The 19,444-nt window shown below is 40.6% G+C and overlaps 1 protein-coding gene across 1 annotated transcript in view; it reads left to right on the top strand.

The window, feature by feature from the left end:
- Nucleotides 1–4,034: 4,034 nt before the first annotated feature.
- The window catches only part of LOC124612968 (glutamate receptor 1-like), a 1,095,838-nt gene continuing 1,080,428 nt past the window's right edge, over nt 4,035–19,444 (top strand). The window contains exon 1 of the mRNA XM_047141496.1: nt 4,035–4,141. The gene's annotated coding sequence lies outside the window, so the exon portion shown is untranslated. The remainder of the gene's footprint in view (nt 4,142–19,444) is intronic.

Here is a 19,444-nt window from a genome sequence, read left to right as displayed (position 1 = left end):
CATAAAACATGTCCCATAATCCTACAACAGACTGACGTCAACGAAACAGGTCTATAATTGTGTGAATCTGTCTTACGGCCTTTCTTAAAAACGGGAATGACCTGCGCTTTTTTCCAGTCGTTAGGTACCTATCGTTGCTCAAGTGATTTAAGATAAATTACTGGTAGAAGGGGAGAAAGTTCTTTCGCATAATCTTTATAGAATCTTATAGGTATCTCATCTGGTCCTGACGCCTTTTCACTACTAAGCGATTGTAGCTGCTTTTCAGTTCTGCAATCGGTTATCTCAGTATCTGCTATTTCGACGCTCCTACGACGATTGAAAGTAGGTGCAGTGTTACACGATCTTTCGCGCTGAAACAACTTCGGAGGACCGAATTCATTGTAGTAGCATGTCCTTAGTCGGTGGAATAAATTTCATTGTGATCAGATCCCTCGCTCCTCATGTTTCACTTTCTCCAAGAAGTTGTGTAACATGAGCAGATAAGGAGAGGGGCGGAGAAAATTAACAGAATAGGGCCTCTTGAGGATAGAAGGAAATAACTAGAAGTGTATGAGACAAGCTACAATATAATGGAGTTCAGTTATGATAAAACATAGCAGCTGACAAACAGAGACTAAATGAAAGTCATCTGGAGAGGTCTAATCGGTCTCTTCTTATTAACACTCTTCACTAGCATCTTCACTATGAGTTGTCGCAGAACATTATGGAAAGCGACGTAGGTGCATTACAACCAAAAAATTTTATTATATAGGGAAGACCATCTGCAGAAACCAGCAGTTCAGTAGCCCTAAACAGGACCTTAGCAAGACTAAAAATGTCAGGTTTAAAACTATTTTTAGTTTCAAAATGACGAGAAGAAACGATCAAGAGCATTTTATTAAAATTTTAAAGACCGCTCCAAATCCAGTGGTGTACCATGTGTAATGGAACTAGGTACTAAATAATATTTCTTTTGACGCAAAAAGATGCAATTTATGATAAATTTTCATTTAGACTGTGGTCGTATGGCTGCAGTTTGTGAATTCTGTGACACCACATACGTATCTTATTTCGACAACGTCATTTATTCAAAGATATATTATTGATGTATGGCAAAATAATGAATTATTGTGTATATTTTAATGACAATTAGCGTGCGAATAATGTGTTCGTATTACATCTACCACAGCTTTTTATAAATAATTTTCTGATGCAATAAAATCTCCTGCAAATTTGGATGCCTCTTAATCCTGTTGGTAGTAAAATTTTCTTTTTGCATACCAGTATTTGTTTAATATTCAGTATTTAGAGATTAGTTTAATTCAAAAATTCATTTTTAACTAGTCGAGGTAAGCTACACGATGGACGAAATCGAGAGCTGAAAATATAGATGGTTGCAGCGAAAACCGTGATGTATTTATCAATGGTTGTTTAACACCAAAGAACGTTGGAAAAAATGCAGGAAACAATCATCACCTAGAAAACAACAGGAAAAGTATTGATATAAGTATGTTTGAACTGTCTTAGATTATTTGTATCCAAGTGTTCAATTCTGTAGGATACTTGCGATCATGGTTGAGAGATGCTGATATCTATTTTACACCGTGTGAGAATGCTTTTGGAAGCCCGCAACAACCTAAACTAATCTTCAAATTTATTATTTCCTGTATTTACATGAACCTGATATTGTCACGGTTAGCAAGGAGGCTATTAGACCTGGAAATTGCAATGTATAAACTTCAGTTGTGGCTTTGAAAGTCACAGTGAAGATTATGGTAGGTGGTAGTTCCCATTGTATGAGTTACGAGGGCTTCTTCCCATTCCATTTGCATAGAATGGTTACTTAACGCTGGAAACTTTTCAAGCAGTTTCTCAAGGGACAGCTTACGGTCTGTCTTCAAGTGTATGACAGTTTAGATTTCAGGATCTCTTTGGTACTCTCCGGTGGGTCAGACAAACCAGTTATCATTTGTGCTGACCTTGTTGTATTCATTCAATGTTCCCTGCTAGTCCTGTTTCGTGTGGATGACACACACATGTTCAGTGTTTTAGCATGAGTCGCAGGAGTTTCTTGTATGCAGTGTCTTTCGTAGACTGACAATGTTTCTCACTATCCTCCAATGAACCGAAGTTTCACTTCAATCGCCTACTCGATTCCATCAGTGGCTAACACCTATGAACTGGTTCTCGCAGGCTAACTGTAAAGATGTTGTCTCTGAAACCATCAACACAACAGAACATCGTTGTTACTGGCAATCGCGAAAACCAATTCTTAGTTGTTGACCACTGTTGGAATCGAATATTCGATTGGAGTTAACCCCATCAGCGTCAGTTAAGACCTGATGATGGTGTACTGAAACACCGAAACTGGCAGCCATATAATACATAACATCGTAAGGACAGCTGTAGGTGTTCCATTTTATTACAGATGACAGATATATTTGTTCAGCCTCTTTTTTCAGAGGGGACTTTGTTACACATAAATGTATCATTCGCGGAAAGTCTGTAGTTACTATTAATATAGTCAGCAAGGTCATCAATACACAAAACGAATGGAAAAATTCGCAACACCCTTCTAAAGCCGTTGATGACTTTCCATGCTAAGGAGATATCATCAGTCCAGTCACAAGTTTCATTTGATACCCCTTGCGATAGTGCGTTAGATAGTAATCGTAGGTGTGGTACTGAATAAAACACTTTAGTAAAGTCAAGAAATTTATCATCTATCCGACTACCCTGATCTATAGCTTTCAAGATGTCGTTTGAAAATAGCCTGAGTTGCGTTTCGCAGGGCCGATTTTTTTCGGAATGTCTGCTGGCTGGCGTGAGGTAGTCACTACGTTTGAGATCAAAATATAAGATTCTATAATAGATGGATGTTATGGATGCTGGACATTATGTTTTTGGGTTACTTCTGCTCCATACATAGTAGACGGGTGTGACGTGCAATTTCTTCCAGCTACTATGCACGATCTATTTGCTCGAGGGACTTACGGCTTGTTGTGTTAAAAGAGAGGTCAGATCATAGGTATATCATTGTTATAAGAGAGGGTATCTCAGCAGCATATTCTGTATAGACTCCTGATAGGGACTCGTTTAGGCTGCAGAGGTTTGTTCAATTTTAGTGATTTCATTCATCTTTTCAGTGGAGAAAGAATTAATCTCGGACAATACTCCTGGACGTCCTTTTATATAGCGATATTAGAAATTTTTTTGGAAATTTGTGGTAAGGTACTATGGGACCAAACTACTAAGGTTATCGGTCCCTAGGCTTACATACAAACTTAAACTGACTTACACTAAGGACAACACACACACACACACACACACACCCATGCTCGCCCGAGGGAGGACTCGAACCTCCGACGGGGGGGGGGGGGGGGGGGGCAGCCGCGCGAACCGTGATCCGTTATGACAGGGCGCCTCTCAGACTGCACGGCTACCCCTTGCGGCAGCAATGTTTGAAAATGGGTTTCAGCACTTCTGCTTTTGTTTTGAACACCCAGTTTCAACACCTGTAACATGCATGAGTGTATGGGCAGTAATTTTGGTGCCATTAAATTTTACCAAAATTTCTTTGGGTTTTGTAAACGATCTGTCTACAGTACTCTGCTACTTCAGAATTTGAATGATTCGCACATTGTCGTTTTTGATAGTCAAACGCGATTCATTTAGTACCTCTCTCCCTACAGCCCTTTATTTTGTTTTGCATCTGTAGTGCTGTAATTTTCCATATCTCTATTGACATATCGAAGAGGAATGGTAACACCAACAAATTCGCTACGCCGCACCGGATCTCCTGGCGTCGCGGCTTCGCCTGCCTGAGCAGTCCACCACAGCGGGCGTGGGGATGAGCCGCGGCACACCACGCCACGCTCGGCTGCTTTCGGCCACGCTCGGCGCTCGTCGGTGGCTTCCCCCGGTCCGCCGCGCAGCATCCGCGCGGCCGGCAGTGCTGGAGCAGGCGTCGCGGCGCCCGGGCCGCAGGGGATGACGCGACGGCAGGTGACGGCGTCGGTGTCGGCGGCGACGGCGACGCGTGTAGCCGCCACTCCAGGGGCCGCGGTTTCCGCGGGCAGACTGCCGCCTCTGTTGGTCCTCGCCGCCGGACTCTTGCTCTCCGTGCCAAGCAGCTGCGCTGCTCAGAAGGTACCCATAGGTAAGTACACGCGACCCATCGTATGATCATCTACGTCTACATGACTTCTCTGCAATTCACACTTAAGTGTTTGGTAGATTGTGCGTAGAACCCAGGTCAGGCTGTTTCTCCACTGTTCCACTCGGGAAGGGCATGATGGAAAAATGATCACCTTAATCTTACCGTGCTAGATTTGCTTTATTTTATCACGGTTACAATTTTTTCCTATGTAGATTATCAACAAAATATTTCGTCATTGGGAGGAGAAAGATGGTGACTGAAGTTTCGTTAAAAGATTTCGCTGTAACGACAATAGCCAATGTTTTAATGATTGTCACTCCAACTCTCTTATCATACGTGGTTCTTTCTGTCCAATTTCGGTATAATGCGCAACTTCTTTGAACTTTTTCGATGTATTTTTTCAAGCTTATATGCTAAGGATGTCACACTGCGCATCATTACTTCACAAGAGAACGCATAAGAGTTGTGCAAGTAGTTTGCTGATAAAATTCAGACTTTGGTTCATGTTTCCCTCAATATCTTTGTGTGATAATTACAATGTAAGCTGTCCGCAACTGTAATCCCTAGATATTTAACTGAATTGATAACCCCTTAAATTTGTGTTTTCTGTGATGTAACCAGTATTAAAAACGAATATTTTAGTACGTATGTAGAGGACCGCACATGTGTTATTGTACAGGATAATCTGATGGCTTTACCCGGCGCAAAAAGACGAAATCATCAGCAAACTATCTGAGAGGGCTGTTCAGATTGTTTTCTAAAGCGTTTATACGGATTAAAAACAGCAGGAGGCCATAACGTTTCCTTGGGGACCCTCAGATATAATTTCCAGTACTGTGACCTTTCTGGCAGGACATCACCTTTCTTAGGATATTGCTGTCCTTCTTACTTGGGTGTGTTTTGCTATGCGATTAACAATCGAAGTCCTGTGTATACCAATACGTTACAAATGTATGAGTTTTAAACGATTTTCTATAAATCTTTGCAAAAGGGTCACAGCAATAAATTTCGAAATAACCGTTCGGAAAAAAAGTTAAATGTGGTGCCGATGTCTACCAGAGACGCACAGTTCAACCTGCATTATGACATTTGTCTTGCAATGAAGTGAAGCTGCTTCAGGATACCAATCTTGGCTTCCACTAGATGCAGCATCATTGTCGTCTTCTGAAAACAAGATATACTGTAGCCTCTAACACGTAACATATCACTTTACTCTTAAAGCATGACTTACAGTGCAGCTATACTAATAATTTAGCAATGTAGGCCTACCACACTTGTTGTCAGAAACCTCATACAAGTTGTTCCACTAAAACGTAATCGTTCTTACGTTTTGAGAACCGTTTGTAATAATCCAATCATCAGACAGTATTCACTTTCCTTTTTTCATATTTTGGTTTTAATCAACTCTCTTTTCTAGACTGGCTATTTCGTGAACCACATCTACTCCTACTTCGTCAAGCTGCGCCAGTCTCTTGTTTACTTTATGAGGTTATAGAACACCACATTAGTGAAACTATACAATTAAAGGCAAACACTCCTTTTTTCCTTGTTTATTTTCCAACAGCATTGCTCAGCAACGTCTATCACGGACAGAAAAAGTCACACAAAGGTTAATTCCATTTGTGACTTTCCCTTTCCTTCTGTTACCTTTTCTGGACTTCGCGCTATAGAAGCAAAGGTCCCATTATCTTTCCTTCACCTGTTCGCATATTGATAACTATTCGAGATTACTGTGTTCGTATGAAAACCAACTATAAATTTCTACTTTCAGCTCCTAGAAACGCTCTTGTTTTTGAATTTACACATTCGCTGTTGTAGGAAACGAAAAAGAAACAACTGAAGTGGCAAGACGAGCGCGGGGAGCTTACAAAAATAGTTTGCCAAACAAATATTGCAGAGAACATTCTAAATATTGTCAAGAACAATCGCAAGTCGTCCGCAGTTGTGATACTTCATGTATGCATTCTGCTGGATGTGGTCTATTGTGCAGGCAGTTCCCAATCGCTTTATTACTATTAATGAGAGTATTATTATGCTCCTGTCGGTGTAATATTGTTCCATTAGCTGAGTAAACTGCATGTACTTGAGACGTGATCCTTCTGCTGTCTATGTTTCCAAAACTATTATTTTGGCTATACTGAGCTTTAGCGTTACAGTATGTTCATTGCAGCTAACGCTTGAAAATGCTTTAGAAGCTAAATTACCAAGACGTGAAAAATTAAAAATAATTAATGTCGAAGGAGGGAATATTGTCGTCCTATAAATATTGTACGGCCTTAGTATCCACCCAAAGAAAATTTATTGAGTTAACTTTCACTTTATTAGCCTTCTGTACTGGAAAATGGACAAACTTTTCGAAATCTATGTGATACGAAAATAAGTTTTTTGGAACACAGAATAGAGAATGGCGTGTATCAGTGAAATGTTTACGTTCCTTTGTATTCAAACAACGACAAAAATAAAATATTTCGAAATTAGATGTTCTCTGTTGGAATTTTACTCAGTAAGTTTACTGTGATCTATACTGTTTTGCGTAAATAGTTTTCCATTTATGTCTGTTGTAGGTTCACTTTCTAATATCACGCGACTTGTTTGTCAATGTCCACATGGTTCGTGAGACATAGAAATTGAAAACTGCTTAGAGATAATTAATATTGAATGTATGTGCGCCTCCTTTAACGATGTGTTTCTAATTGATTGTGAGTTCAAGCGATAGTAACGATAATATTAGATTTTGCAATAATTGTACCCTTTTTCTTTCTTCTTATTGCTTGTGAATTGTAAGAAACATTAACACATAGTTTTTGTGAAATCCTAGACCCGAAATGAGTGGCAGTACCATAGAGTGTGTGAACTAATAAGGCGTACTGAACAATTTAGACTTAACTAGTCACTCGCGATTGTGATGGTTGTCTTTCGCTGAAGCCTGGAGAAAATATAAAGTAATTATACTACATAATGTTAATTATTGTAACTTAATTCTGCTGACGACATAACACGAGTTACTTACTGACTTCATAGCTCCTAATACTATTTTGATGCAATGTTCATTTTTGAAGATTAATAATGTTAAAACAAAGTAAGATGGAGACGTGGATACAATTTTTTTCTGAAGTCGCCTCTTAACTGACTAATTTATTCAAAGTGACTGTTTGTACGTATCAAAGAAAATAAGAAGTGGTTTTACTTTGCTGCGCTATACAGGGGTTACAGAACCGCTCCAATCACCGTCAAAGAAAATAAAGTCCTAGCGCGTTAATATTGCAAAGATCGGATTGCCTACAAAGACGTGGAAACGAGAGTCATAAATCGTTAGAGTCTCTAGAGATCTGAACGTAATACCACAGCAAAAACATATCCATTTCATCAAACTTTGAATTACGTTCCATTTATTGCTCGATAGGGTTTAGTATTTGCTCTCACGACCTCAAGCGTTTATTACTATTGAGTGTGATTCTGTTAAAGGTGATGGTGGCTGAAGTCTTTTATAGGCGACGACCAGACGTCTGAGCTAATAATCTCAAATGTACATGAAATTTGCCCTGCTTCTGGATTCTGATTTGCTTCCTGTCCATCGTAGCTAAAACAAGTTGTTAGTTGTTAATGTGAGATGCGTATTTGTTCCGAAATGCTATAGCGATGTAATCTTGTGGACCTTTATTGTTACCTTGAAATACTTTTTCTTTGAGGAAATAGACTATTTTCATAGAAAACGTAAATAATCAAATGAAATGTAATGTAAAAAAAGGAACCTTTACCACGCAATCACAGCTATGTCAAAACATCACATGAGCAAGATCATTACGATAAAACTTTACTGTTGGTATGAATATGATACAACACACTCAGTACCAATTCCTAACAATAATATTTTAGTATTTTCCTCCGAGCGTCATTAGTGAACTAAGCACATTTTCTTCAAAACAACATCATCTTTCCGCAGATGATCCTGTGCAGTAAATGATTATACTAATTCTGTCTGAGGCAGCAGCCTGATCTTTGAATTGGACGCCGTTTCGGCAACAACTCCATCTATAATTTACCTTAATAGCCATACCTGGGTAAAGGTAGTTGAAAGTGAAATCCGAAGCACCTGTCGTTCCTGGTGATTTTTCATATAAATGAGATGTGAAGGCTAGATAACGGCAAATGAAACATTCGGTGGTCCAACCGGAATTCGCTTCAGAGACCTTTACGCTTCGAAGCGCAATTTACCACTATACTACCAAGGCCGACTGGGTAGTAAATGATTAACCCAGAGTAGACAAATGATTGTTTGTGAATATCGTTATTTAGCAATTTCATATTTTTTGTTTCTGTGGCGTTGACGCATAGGAAGTATTTCTCGGATTTCAGTTTTTAGTGAAGTCCTACAATGAAACTGACTTCTCGTGTCCATTCAGTCAATATAATGTGATTAGGAGTCTGGAGACCTTAGCTATTGTTGGTATGTGGCAATTACGGTAGCCATCATTCTGGTAGGCGCACTGGTGATTAGATCGAGAGGTTGGACTTTAAGAAACCCAATTCACTTTCCTCTAAGAAGTACAATAACAGCAAATACCGGTGTTTTTGTCTTTCTTTTTCCTGACCTGTCACGAATATTAAACCAAAAAGACTACATAAGCGGTCAATTGTGTTATGAACGGATGACTGAGGATATCGTTTCATACCAAGCAAATAACTATTGTGAAACTACTGCAGTATTATTTTGAACGGACTTTTTCTCACACTAGCGCTCGCTCATATCTAAAAGTAGATGATTGTTGTTGTTGCCGTAATCTTAAATGCGGATACTGGTTAGATGCAGCTCTTCATGCTACTCTGTCCTGTACAAAGCTCTTCATATCAAAATTTCTACTCCAAACCACATTCATTTGAACCTGCATACTGTTCTCGTGTCTTGGTCTCCCACGGCAGTTTTGATCCTCCACACTTTCCGCCAGTAGTAAATTTCAGAATGTGTCATATGGACCAACGTCCTTTTTAGTCAAGTTGTGCCATAAATTTAGTTTTTCGCAGATTCCGTTCCTCATTATTTACCCTATCTACCCACCTAACCTTAGCACAAAATTTCAAAAGCTTTTATTCTCGTCATATCTTAATGTTTATCGTTCACGTTTCATTTCCATACAAGGCTACCCTCCGTGTAAATACCTTCAGTAAAGACTACCTGATATTTGAATTTTCATTCTATATTAACGAATTCAGCATTTTCATAAAAACTTTTCTTGTATAACCAATTCGCACATAATATTCTATACTTCGACCATCATCAGTTATTATGCAAGTCAAATAGCTAATGTCATGTAGCACTTTTGATGTCTTATTTACTACTCTAATCCCTCAGGATCCTTTTGCTTTTATTGGTGTTCGTCTTATACCCTCCTTTCAAGACACTGCCTATTCCTCTTAACAGTTCTTTTAAGTTCTTTGCTGCCTCTGACAGATTTACAATGTCATCGACAAAGCTCAAAGTTTTTATTTCATCTCCTTGAACTTTTATTCTTTTTAAAAGTTTCTCCTTGTTTTCCTTTTTAGCTTGCACAATGTATAGACTGAATAAAATCGGGTATAGACTACAACCCCGTATGACTCCCTGTCTTAACTACTGTCTACCTTTCACGTTCTTCGTCTCTTATAACTGCAGTCTGGCTTCCGTATAATTTGCAAATAATATTTTCTTTTTGTGCATTTTGCACTGCTATCTTAAGAATTTCAAAGCTGCTTTCTACGAATTCTGTAAACTTAGATTCCTTTTCTTTTATCTATCTTCTAAGTTGCAGGGCAGATCTGGCCTCACGTGTTCCTAAATTTCTCCAGCACCCATACTCATGTCCCCCAAAGTCAGCTTCTGTTAATAATTCGTGTCAGACGTATTGAGCTGATAGTCCGGTCACCGGTCACACCTGCCCTCTTTGGAAATGGAATTGTTACATGCTTCTTGAAGAATGATAGTATTCCATCTGCCTCACATATCTTGCATACCAGGTGGAATAGTTTTGTCGTGGTTGGCTCTCCCAAAAATATTAATAATTCTGAGTATATTTCGTCTGCTCCAGGAACCTGTGCTTTGTCAGATTCTTCTCGCAGTATCGCATCTCATCTTCTTGTACTACCTCTTCCCTTTCTGTAATATAGTCTTCAAGTTCACTTTCCTTATAAAACCCTTCTACATATTCGCTCCACCTTTCAGTTTTCCCTTCTCTGCTTGGAACTAGTCTGCTGACTGAGCTCATTTTATTCATAAAGGTACTTATCCGTTCTCCCAACGTCTCTTTTATTTTCCTATGGGCTGCATCTATTTATTCCATTCATACCCATGATTATACAACCTTACATTTGTCCTCTAGCCATTTCTGCTTAGGTTAACTAGTTTACACATTCTGTCAATTTCATTTTTTATGCGTCTGTATTCCCTTTCACCTCCTTCATTTCCTGTATTTATGTATTTTCACCTTTCGTTATTTAAATTATTTCTTTATCTTGCATGGATTTCTATTCAGCCTTATCTTTTTATGTACTTGATCCTCTGCTGCCTTCACTGTTTCAACTCTCAAAGGGCACCCATTCGTCTTCCATCGTATTCCTTTCACTTGCTTCAGTCAGTCATTGATTAATGTTCTATTTGAAACTCTCAATGACCTCTGGTTATTTCTGTTTATCCAGGTTCCATTGCAATGTTTCCTACCGTTTGCAATTTCTTCAGTGTCATCTAAAACCTTCATTATGTCTCCAAGCTTTCTCCGTGCATACAACCTTCCTACATGACTCTGAAACCAAGTCTTAACGATTGAATTGTGCTCAGTGAAAAATTCTACCAGGCGACTTCTCTTTTGATTCCATTACCCAGTTCATGTTTTCCTTCTCTTTCTTTTCCTTTTTTTCAAATTCCAGTACCTCATAACAATCTAATTTTCGTTTCCCTGAAATATTTGAGTAAATTATTTTACCTCATTATTCATGCTATCAATATCTTTCGTACCTGCAGCGTATGGTACGATAAAATGTATTAACTGTATGGTGCCTATAGTAACGTACCTGTATTCCTGCTTGGTCATTCATTATTACGCCCACTCTTGCTAATATTTGATTGTGCGTTTTATAACCCTATTCTCACCTGATCAGATGAGCTCCTCTTCCTGCCACCGCATTTTATTAAACAACATTAACTTCAACCTAGTCATTTCCATTTTAGTTTCTCTAACCTATCGACCCGATAAGGGTCCGCCCCCGGTAGCTGAGTGGTCAGCGTGACAGAATATCAATCGTAAGGGCCCAGGTTCGATTCCCGGCTGTGTCGGAGATTTTCTCCGCTCAGGGACTGGCTGTTGTGTTGTCCTAATCACCATCATTTCATCCCCATCGACACGCAAGTCGCCGAAGTGGCGCCACATCGAAAGACTTGCACCAGGCGAACGGTCTACCTGACGTGAGGCCCTAGTCCCACGACATTATTATTATATACCTGATAAGGGATCTAAAATGCCACTCTCTGGGCCGTAGAGTGCCAACTTTTTCCGACGACGATATCCGAAATGTGGACTATTTTTAGCTCCAAAATGGTTTACCCAATGGAGAAGAAAGCAGAAGGGAATTGCGCTATGAAGTTCTGTCACAATAACGACCTATAGGACAAATTCTAAACTAATATCTGGGAAACAATGCTCTTGCATCCAAATACCACTGATGGCTTTGCGAACACCAGTGAGTATTCTTAAGTGGATACTCTTCAAATAAGTTCCGTTCTAACGAAAGGCACAGTGTACAGCTTATTTTTCTCTAGACGGAACGCGTTTCCAATGCCGTATGATCCTTTGATATCAATTTACACATCTTTTCCCTGTTGGCAGTAAACCCATAGTAGCTATTTCATCGAGGAGATCAGCTTTGTGTAGCTTTTCCCACCAGTCATAGAACTGCGGAAGGTATTGGTTCAGTCCTGTACTCCTAAGCGAGCGTGTCCGTGGCTGAATTCCACTTCTCCGAAGCCGTCTCCTCAATCGCCAAACTTGTCAATAGAGACTCTGCTGGACGCTCTTGAGGTCCTGTGTTCGGTGATCATTGAGCACAGTGGTGGAATCTTGCTTTAATATCAGAGGCAGATTTTGGCGGAAGTGTATTGCCATTGTATTAGACTCATCTGATGTGAAGCTTCAAGTCTATATATGATTCGTGTCGATGACGGATACTTACGAAGTATTGCTATTTGTGTGTATTGGATGAAATAATATACTAGAGGCGTTAAATAAGTAATGTGATACATCTACACATTTTGCCTCTAATTTCAGTAGAAAAAATGACGAATTTGTTGCAGGCCTCGTGAAATATTCCCGTTATAGCTCCTATATAAAGTTCCGATAGGTATTGGCGCTGTACGTAGCTTTCAAATTTGGGGGGGGGGGGAGGGGGGACGACGACCAGAGCGTTGACCTGGAGACCTGGCAGCGAACAAAAGCACAGTGAGTCGTCGGGCGAGGAGTCTGTAATCATCGCAACAAAGCGGCGCAGACCTGACTGATCTCCCGTGTGCAGGCAAGCCGCACGCAGCTGTGACTCCTGCACTGTTGGAATGTGCGGACAGTCTCATTCGAGGTGATTGATGGATCACAATCAAACACCTCGCTGCACAACTGGTGGTCTCTGTTGATAGTGCTGACACACTCGTCCACCTGTTGTCACTCAGAGGTGTGCGCCCAAAGGATTCCTCGCCACCTAACAGAAGAGCATAAGAAGCAACGAAAGACCATCTGTGCGGAGTTGCTCACGAGTTAGGAGGCCGATCGCTATAATTTTTTGTCGAATATCTTCGCAGGAAATGACACATTGGTTGATCATTTCGAACCGGAAATAAAATGGCAATACTTGGAGTGGCCGAGGTCACAGACCTTCACTGGACTGTGCTTCCTTATCCACCTTACAGCCCGGACCTTGCTCTTCACGACTTCCAGATGTTTGGCCAATGAAGGATGCACACCGTGGGAAGCAGTACATGGATGATGTGGAGGTTTTTGATGCAGTAAGACTTCGGCTCCAACGTAGATTAGTAGATTAGTACAGTGCCAACATACAGGCCCTCCCAGTAAGGTAGCGTAAGGCTACGGAAATTATGTTGAAAAATACGGTATTGTAGCCAAGAGATTAGAGAATAATGTGGTGCACTGTAACGCTGAAAAAGAAAGAACCTGCTTACAGAAAAAAAGTGTTGCATTACTCATTGAATGCCCCTCGTGCTTGGTGGAGTCACATAGCCTGCTCCTCCACTGTAGGTAAAGAATGTGGTCTGTCTAACCTCCACCAGAGCCCGTGCGATTAAGTCTCTTACAGTCGCTGGTAAAGTCACGTCTTTTGCGCTCTGCACCATTATAAGCGTGACGGTGATGTTTGAATCCAGTATTCATACTTGAAATGACATGTCATTTCAAGTATGAATACTTGATTCAAACTTTTAAGTGGTTATATATGGTGCTTACTTCACATATTATATTACAGGGACAGAGAAGCTGAGAAGGACGAATGAAAACTCTAAACACGGTTCAGCAATAATACCTTAAACAGCATTCGACTTGAGGGATGTTTGACCATTCCCGATCTTTTTGAATTATTTAGCATTAAATAATACGCCAAGATATTGATAGAAATTGAAAATGTACGACTATGACGTCACATGGCAGATAAAAATAAATATCCTCAAAAAACGTCGAGCTCCTATAGTAAAGGCTAAAACATTACCGTGTTGTTCATCCAACTCCAGTGGCAGTCGCCAGAAAGGAGGCACTGCGAATCATAGTGTGATTTAGCATTAAAATTCCGAGTGTGGAAGCTCCTAGAAGAGTGAAGAAACAGTTTCCTTATACATGTATCTCGCGAAAATATAACGAAGGCAAAATTAGAGAAATTGGGTCTCACAATCCCAACAGCAGTTCCACCGGCGAGCCGCTTCCTGTAACCGCCATGCGGCTTGTTGCGTATACGCGTAAACTGGAAAGGAAAGGGACACCAGAAAACAAACATCTTCATTTATTTATAACTTCCGTCTCTTGTGCTCGACGAGGTGATTATTTCTTGTTTTGGAATAGCCTTCTCTCCTAAATACATAACCTAGCCAGGTTTCTCTAAAATTTCGCTCCGCAAGTCACCGGAAAGTCTTCTCAGATACGAATGGTGCGCTGATGTCAATACGCATTTTTCATATAGGCTACGTATAACAATCAGTAAACAGAGAACCTAGTGAAGAAGCCAAAATGACAGTTTAAGATGAATGACTGGTGCACCCACTTAGCTGTTTCTCAGTTTGCTACTTCAGAAGTAATAAATTATAAATGGAATCTAATTCGACGACTTCCTAAGTTTTTGCTCTGTCATTTCCTCTTAACCGTCAACAGAAAGGTGCACATGTTCTAGTAGGAAAGATCAGTATTCAGGGATATGACAGGTGCGATAATTCGAAGCAGACATGTCTAGTAAACATGGGCTCTAAAATGCACACCTTAACAGCAATGTGAACTTCGCAGATCTCTTCTACTGCAAGTTCTTTGCTTTCCATAATGTGGGATGAGATAATATGAACCAAAACAACAAAGCAGTGACTAGAAAATATTTTCACCAAAAAGCATACCTTATGAGTTTTGTGTGCTTGTTCAGTAGAGGAGACGTGCTTCACGATAGCGAAGATGAACAAGTGCTCTTGGCTCTTAAGGAATTCTCTTTAGATCCCACTTTTAGTGGACATCTTTTTCTCATTTTGGTGCATGCTATCACCACGCAAAATATGAAAAGCAGAGAGCTTGCAGTAGAAGAGATTTGTTTCACAGTATCACGGATGAACAAGCATTCATTGCTCAAAACGTTTGCATTTTAGAGCCATGTTTACTAGACCTGTTTGTCCGAATGATCGTTCTCGTCATATCCCTGAACATTGAGCATTCGCCCTGAAACAACCCGTATGAAACAAAGAAGATAGTGCATCCGGTGTCCTACGAACAGTGGATACAAAATCATTTACTCTTCATATTTCATTGTCATTTATCATGTTTGTCGGTGATATGTTTAGTGTTCTTTCCGTCGAGAAATCCGAATGACAAACTACCACGAATCGCCGTACCGAATACGGGAGAATTTATTTTCTTGTTCGTCCTGTATTTTTCAGTACACTCTTGAATACAGTGTTGAATGGGTAGAACCTTAGTAGTATATATTTTTCGTCGCGAATTGTCTGTGTGTAGCGCCCTAAAATGGCAACTCTCGAAGGTCGAGACACGGTTTTAATCTTGCAGGAGGTTTAAATAGCGCACACATCGCTACAGAATCAAAGGTATAGTTTGGAAATACGACCATACGTCATTCGTATTCCCTTAGCTTCTCTGATAATTAACGTGGCCACGACTCATAGCAATCTAAGCTATGGAATGAAATTTCACAGTCTTCTGAATGACGCCTACATCCGTACTCCTCTACCCACAGTCTCACATGCACTGGGGGATAGATGGTACGTCAGAACCATATGCCTCCCAAACGGTTGCATTAGCGGATGTTATTAGAGAAGAATGATTCTGGGAATTCGTATGTACAGAGTAGAATATCTTTCATTTGTCTCCATCATATACACGCATCAAAAACAGTTTTGCACCACCTCGTTTCCGTGAGTTCCGGAACCTGTATAGAAATTGGAATAGAGATCAACATAAACATCATTTCCGCCCTTTTTATTGCTCGTGAAAACCACACATTGCATGTTGTACCACTATACAGCGGGACCTACAGAGCTGGTGATTCAGATTGCTGTACACACCGGTACCTCTAGTAATCAGTAACACGTCCTCTTACATTGCTGCATGCCTGTATTTGTCGTAGCATACTATCCACAAGTTCATCAAGGCACTATTGGACCAGAATGTCCCAATCCTAAACGGCGATTCGGCGTAGATCCCGCAGAGTGGTTGGTGGGTCACGTCGTCGATAAAAAACCCTTTTCAATCTGTCTCAGGTTGTTCGATAGGGTTTATGTCTGGAGAACATACTGGCCACTCTAGTCGAGCGATTTCGTTATCTTGAAGGAGATCATTCACAAGATGTGCACAATGGGGCCGTGAATTGTCGTCCATATAGATGAATGCCTCGCCAATATGCTGCAGATTTGGTTGCACTATCGGTCGGCATTCATGCATCGTACAGCCGTTACGGCGCCTTCCATTACCACCAGCGACGTATGTCGGCCCCATATAATGCCACCCCAAAACAGCAGGGAACCTACACCTTGCTGCACTCGCTGGATAGCGTGTCTAAGCCGTTCAGACTGACCGGGTTGCCTCCAAACACGACTCCGCCATATGCGACACTCATCGGTGAAGAGAACGTGATACCAACCCTGAGCGTTCCATTCGGCATGTTGTTCGTCCCAGCAGTAGCTCTCTGCATGGTGTCGTCGTTGCAAAGATGAACCTCGCCATGGACGTCTGGAGTGAAGTTGCGCATCATACAACCTACTGCCCACAGTTTGAGCCGTAACGTGACGTCCTGTGGCTGCACGAAAAGCATTATTCTACATGGTGGCGCTGCTGTCATGGTTTTTCCGAGCCATAATCCGTAGGTAGCGGTCATCCATTGCAGCAGTGGCCGTTGGGCGGCCTGAGCAAGGCATGTCATCGTCAGTTCCTGTCTCTTTGTATCTCCTCCAAGTCCGAACAGAATCGCTTTGGTTCACTCCGAGATGCCTGAACACTTTCCTTACTGAGAGCCCTTCCTGGCACAAAGAAACAATGCGGACGCTATCGAATCGCTGTTGATCCTGTGTAGGCTTTGGAAGCGGCCTCAGTGATGAGTGAAGCACACGATTAAATTTTTGTGTTCACTCTATCTCAAACGTCTTCGAAAAGATCTGCTTAGTTTCTGGAAGGTGAATGGTCGTACTGTCATTTGAAGTATGACATTTCCTTTATTTCTTCCTTTTCTCATCAGTTTTCTGGCTAGTTTCATGCACCTCGCCACGAATGTCTGTTCCTTGCCACCCTCTTCATCTCTGAGTAGTTCAAATGGTTCGAATGGCTCTGAGCACTATGGGACTTGACATCTGAGGTCATCAGTCACCTAGAACTTAGAACTAATTTAACCTAACCAACCTAAGGACATCACACACTTCCATGCCCGAGGCAGGACCGTAGCGGTCGGTCGGTTCCAGACTGAAGCGCCTAGAACTGCTCGGCGGCCGGCTCTCAGAGTAGCACTTGCACTCAACGTCCTCAGTTATTTGTTGCACATATAGCCATCACGCCTTTTCTTACGGTTTTTACCCACTACAGCTCCCTCTAGTACCATGGAAGTTATTCCATGATATCAGATCACATGTCCTGTCATGCCGGCCAGAGTGGCCGAGCAGTTCTAGGCGCTACAGTCTGGAACCGCGCGACCGCTACCGTCGCAGGTTCGAATCCTGCCTCGGGCATGGATGTGTGTGATGTCCTTAGGTTGATTAGGTTTCAGTAGTTCTAAGTTCTAGGGGACTGATGATCTCAGAAGTTAAGTCCCAGATGGCTCAGAGCCATTTGAACCATTTGTCCTGTCATCCTGTTTATTCTTCTTGTCAGTGTTTTCCGGTTCTGCAGAGAACCTCCTCATTGATGACCTTATCAGTCCACCTAATGACAACATCCTCCTGCAGCACCACATCTCACAAACGCTTCAACTCTCTTCTTTGCCGATTTTCTCTTATGCTGTGATTCACATCTATACAACACTGTGCACAAAACGTACGTTCTCAGAAATCTCTTCCTTAAATTGAGGCAGGTATTTTATATTATTAGGCCTCTTTTTCTATTTGTGCATATTAACGTGAAAATGTTTGCGATCGTTTGTATAGTTTTACGTGTAGCACTGAAAATCTTAAAGTTGTTTCGATTTTCAAAATCATTTTCTAATAATGGATGCTATATACAGCTGCATCGTCTTTGCTTCTGACGATGTGTCCCTACCATAAACATAGTTCCGAGATATATATTTTAGAATGTCTTACATCCAATCGCGTTCGTGGTTCGATATTCCTTAAGCTAGTTCGTAATTTATCGCGAGACGGTGTGTAACTGTACCGGAGGTTTTCTACATGTTAAGAAACACATGATGAACCTGAGATGCGCTATTTTTGCCTACTCAAGGTCGTAAATGAGTAGTATTGAGCACCAAATGTCGTTGATTGTTCATCCTGATGAAGAGATCTGAAAATAATGATTGAATTTTTTTTTAAAAAATTTATTCCTCCAGAAAATTAAGTAACTCTAGTACCACATTACTGATTTCAGTTTCACAGCAGGGATTTTCAGGTATGCTAAGAAAATAAAATAAAATTTCCCATATAATCTAGATATCAACAAGCGAACAGCAAAACATTACCACTGAAAGTTAATTATCACAAAAATAAATCTGTCTTATAAATGGAAGAATGCTAATTCACTATTTAATTTTGAAATGACTATATTTGTGTCACGTCAGGATATGTAAGTTAAGAAACTCCCGATGGATTGTGTAAAAATTGTAAAATCGCCATTTGCGACGAGCCTGATTTTGCACATAGCTTAAAATAATATGAATGAAAATGGATGGATGGAAGTGGTATATTAATATATTTCTGAAATTATTATTTGCCGATACACACAGATCAGTTTGACTTTAGGAAAGGCAAAGGCCCTAGAGTGGCAGTTCTGACATTGCGCATGATAGTGTAAACAAGACTTCATAGGATATGTCAACTTTTCCTCAAAGTAAAGGGGTGCAAGAAGCCCAAAAGGGCAGGAAATAAGGGAAGCAATAGGGAAATGCGGTTTATAAACAATATTTACAAGAACTAAGACAGGAAAAATAAGACTGGAACACTTCGAAGTTCTCGGATTAGAAAGCGTATAAAATGGAGGTGTAGTCTTTCACCTTTGCTTTTTAATATTTAGACTTAGATCGAAGAAACGATGACGGAAATGAAACAAAGTCTCAGAAGTAGTACTAGAATTCATGGTGAAAGGATACGAGTGGCAAGATTCGCTGATGACATTGCGATCTTCAGCGAAAGCGCTGCAGGACCTGATCGATGGAAGCCCAATGACTGCACACTGGGTGTTGAGGTTAAACCGAAGAAAAGTTAAAGTTTTCCTCTATCTCTATTATATTTACGCCAAATGGCATTAAATTACCATTCATTTATTTCACAGAGTCGTGATATGGGCTATATAGCCATTATAAAGTGCACGTTGAAAGACCATACAGTTTTATAGTCTAATGACACATATCTGGTCTTGCAAATCAGTGTAACAATTCAATTTG

The sequence above is a fragment of the Schistocerca americana genome, chromosome 4, assembly GCF_021461395.2.
Source record: "Schistocerca americana isolate TAMUIC-IGC-003095 chromosome 4, iqSchAmer2.1, whole genome shotgun sequence".
Lineage (NCBI taxonomy): Eukaryota > Metazoa > Arthropoda > Insecta > Orthoptera > Acrididae > Schistocerca > Schistocerca americana.
This window is presented reverse-complemented; position numbering and strand designations above follow the sequence as displayed.